The sequence below is a fragment of the Glandiceps talaboti genome, chromosome 21 (genome assembly GCF_964340395.1).
Source record: "Glandiceps talaboti chromosome 21, keGlaTala1.1, whole genome shotgun sequence".
Lineage (NCBI taxonomy): Eukaryota > Metazoa > Hemichordata > Enteropneusta > Spengelidae > Glandiceps > Glandiceps talaboti.
The window spans coordinates 13178819-13183407 of NC_135569.1; positions in this window are offsets into that span (position 1 = coordinate 13178819).

Here is a 4589-nt window from a genome sequence, read left to right on the forward strand (position 1 = left end):
TTGTTATACTGCTATTACCACTTCATCCATTTGAAGAAATAAATTCACAATCACATTTGTTTTTTTGTTTTTTTGAATATTCGTTGCCGAATTTAGGAATTTACCACTATTCCGTAACTCTTGAGTTACCAGTGACATGAAATCCCTTACAGCTAAAATGATGAAGGCTTGGTGTTTCACTCATGGGACATTACGTTTTTGACACAAAATGTTACATGAGTGAAACACCAAGCCAACATCATTTTAGCTGTATTTACCATTTGTAAAATTACTATTGAACTCATTCGGGGAAACACAGTAATTGACTTCCAAGATATTGAGCTTTGGGACTAAATTGGGATGGGGGTGGGGGTGGGGGTAGACTGACACATCATCCATTGTGGGCGCTATTCTCATCCCGTTGCACAAATGTATGGAGCAAGATGACACGCTCCTGTCGATGTAGTTCACAGTCTAGGGGAAGAGACGGTAGAAAAATTAAAACCAACACATATAGAGTTTGTTCTATTTTCTCAACCTGCCATACTCCGCTTTCTGTAAAAAAAAAATACAGCGAACAGTACTTTATGTAGACACTATATTATAGCAAATACTCGTATACTGGTGTTATAGCTTAGAGATATATTCTGAGAAGTAATTCTAGTTTATTTTATCAAATGCGTTGGTTGAAAGGATAATGGGAAATTCCTTTAATACATTTTTAACTAACTATGTAATAGGGAACTATTTATACTAAAGCACGTATCAATGTGGCTAATATCAAGCTGATAATCAAATACAATTGAAATCATTTAACCTGCAACAGAATGCCACCTGCCTTGACAAAAATCGTACAAACATTGCCATTGTCTAGCGCGACATAAAGTTTGCTACATTGTCTTTTCATTGAGTTACCGTTGTCTGGTTGCTAGACAACAACGTACTAACATTGCTACTTTGTTGCGTATGATTCATTATCTCAATAGATGACATTGTTACACTGTTACAATAAAAGATTTGATCTGAATAGGGCACTGTGATTTTATGGAGACAATCATTCAAGTATACCTATACTTTGTTCAAGTTAATTTGTAACTAGTTTAGCAATGATCTGTGCCCTGATAGACATGACATGTAGCAATGTTAGTAAGATTTTTGTCGTGCCAGACAATAAAATGTAACTGTAATTAAAGATTAAGGCGGCGTTCTGTTACAAGTTAGCTGGCTTAAATTGTAAAAAGGTGATTTACATCACCATATTTTAAAATAATGACGTCATTGTTCATTTTGAACATGAAATGAAGTTTTATTTATCAACAAATGATGTGATATAATGAAATATAAGAATATATGTAAACTTATATAAACTGCTTTTTAACAGTACATGGAAAGCAATGTTTGTATGGTATGACTCTGGTAAACGAGTCTTCTGATTACTAAGATAGACACAGACTAAAACTACTCACATATTACACAAGTGGGTGATAGCAGTTCCTCTGTTGTGTGATTCTAATCACCCTGAAATCAAGATAGTGTAAACCTTGGAAGCCTCGGAACAGTAGAGTGGAATTAGCATTCAGAGACGCCTCCTTTATACTGAGACTATAATTAAACCAATAAACCCTACACGAAAGGGTCGTGTAGGGACTATAATTAAACCAACATCCATTCAATAGTCTATCACTGTTGTATCAACATGTTGCAGCAATAGTTTTAGTTTGTGCCTATCTTAGTAACCTGATGCCTTGATATACCAGAGTAATACAATGAGATAAAAGGGAAGAGCTAACTTTTGTGAATGATGGAAGTTTATGTTAACTATATCGTGATGAAAGTAAAGTCTGCCTTGTATTACTTGTGTTTTCGAAAATATAATGCAAAGTATTTTTCTTCTCTTAATACGAACGGGCTTAACTTAAACAGGTTATGACATTTCACCAGTAAACCGCAAGTTTATTAACAGCTAAAGTTTGAACAATATTGCCCGGATGTAAATAGGGCTATTTTTATGGTGTTGGATTTGGTGAGTTTTTTTCTCGCCTTGTGTGCAACATTTATCGATTTTTAACACTCTCTCATAAAATGTTTACAACTCTCAAAGTTACGTTCAAAGTTTGTTCAGGTCAAGCGAGTTCACGCGTAGAACCGTCCGAGACATAATATTCCAGAAAATACAAATTCAATTTCTTTTTATCAGAGAAACTTTTGTAGATTATTTCATTTTGTAGACTTATCCGTCCCAGAATTCAGAGAGTTCATTTTTACATAAATACAAGAATTCGTCAGTCACTTTTAAACTGGTTTACTTTGATGTTTTTAGCCGCAATATTTCAAACATTTATACTGCAATAATCATGTTTATAAGGCAAGAACATTGTAAAGGTGAATTTATTGATATTGATAATAAAAAAGACGTTATGAAAATGTACATAGACATAGCTATTTTATTTAATTCCTGTATTGTTCATATCTATAAAAGTGAAATGTGATGTTTTATGTATGTATATATGTACTATGTATGTATGTATATATGTATGTATGTATGTATGTATGTATGTATGTATGTATGTGTGAGTATGTGTGTGTATGTATGTATGTATGTATGTATGTATGTATGTATGTATATGTATGTATGTATGTCTGTCTGTATATATATATATATATATGTATATATATATATATATATATATATATATATATATATATATGCTTTTCGCTATGTGTGTGTGTGTGTGTGTGTGTATATCTGTCTGTCTGTCTGTCTGCCTGTCTGTCTGTCTCTGGTTCTGTGCGTGTACTGGTCGGATATGTACATTTCTCCAAATTTGAAAAACGTCTAGATTGTTGTCGGCATAACTATTTTCTGAATAGTACTGTCCCATATACCCCCCATGCATATCATGCATTATTGTCGACAAACGTTTGACCTCCCAATTGTCAAGATGAGATTTAGTAGAAGCTAACGCTACTATAGGCCGATGGCAGACGCCCTCTACGTATACCACTGGCAAGCGGTATATTTTGGTCACCTAGGTATATGACTGACAGCCGCCCCTTACGTGATTCGAACGTTATAACCTTCTACATCATATGAATGGCCTCTCCCAATGACAAGTGAAAAAAGTCTGTATAGGTGAAGTCTACAAACGAATGGCAGAATTGATGAAAGAACACTGCATCCGGGCACTGCATATGAAAGAATAATCCTCGCCAGTCAAAGAGTAGTGACCTCTCGTCTTGACAAATATTACACTTACAGTGAACGGAGGTTAGTCTACCAACCTTTCTATCATTGACAATGTTGGGGGTTTTTTTCATCCCATCTGTTAGCGCTAGGGTTGGCTTCGCTGTAGCAACAACAAGGTTTATTTGTGTTAGCAAATATACATGTCACCATCAATCCAGTGAGATCTGTGCAAGTCATGAGTGAAAAGCCTATCGACCCGGGGGTTCTTATCTTATATATTTTGTTTTTTTTTCAACTTTTGAAAAATAGTTTATACTAAGTTTCTGAAATCAGAAAAAAATAAATTCCGGATAAATAATGGGAAAATGGCGCTAGAAAAGAGGACGTTTGAGAGCTTGCGTGCCACCATGCATGGAAATAGCATACACCTTTTAATTCACGTTTGCCTGTCGTGGTAGAAGGTCCCAGCGGGTGGTGGGTGGGTCTTTATGCTTGCCATTAAGAGAATATCCTTTGAATGTGCCAACATGTGAGTTATGAGAACCGGATAGATGCATTGTATCACATTTGGCGAGCACTGTCACTAATAATATATCAGAGTAAAATGAAAAGCATCGACATGTCAAGGACATGCTACTCCCGGGATGCTGCGGGTAGAAGCAAACGGATATTACAGGAGAAATGAAGATGCATTGATGTTTCACTTATGAGATGTTTTTTTACACACAGAGACAAGTTGAAATGCAGACGAAGCAATTATAGAGATGTCATGCAAAGTGGGCGATATAGAAGTAGATAAGTTAATTATTTGGAAGGTAAACCATTGAAACCAATTAAAATCATCAAGTACAAATCATTTTACCAGGATCTTGTTTCTACTGCATTGTAAAAGAATAGAAATACTTATATCAAGTTGCAAAGTGATTGGCTAACGGATCTTGTCTATCAGTGTATATTGTGTCTATTTCATTGTTAGTCTAGAATTCAAATATGTGTGTGTCTTTTGTGTTCATCACAGTGTCCCATGGGTGAAACACAAAGGTAACTTCATTTCTCCTGTAAGAGGTGCAATGGTTGTATTATTAGTAGTGAACTTTTTGGGAAAATTGTAATTTTAAATTTGTCTATTTCTAGTAGAACAACCGCCAGGGCGGGCTGCAACGATTGGTCGATTCTGAGGAATACACCTGGAAAAACAATTTGGGCTAGAATTTACGACAGACGACTTGTTTCCATCATTGTTGTGTAAGTAATACTGACAGTCAAAAGTTAACGTTTTTGCATATACAGACGCATCGGCCTTGGCAAGTAGACGTGTAGATAACCTGACGTGTACGTTTGGTAACGTACATGTTACATAATTCTGGTAAAATCCGAATGATATAGATAACGCCACCATAAATCAATCAAGTTATGTCAGTCT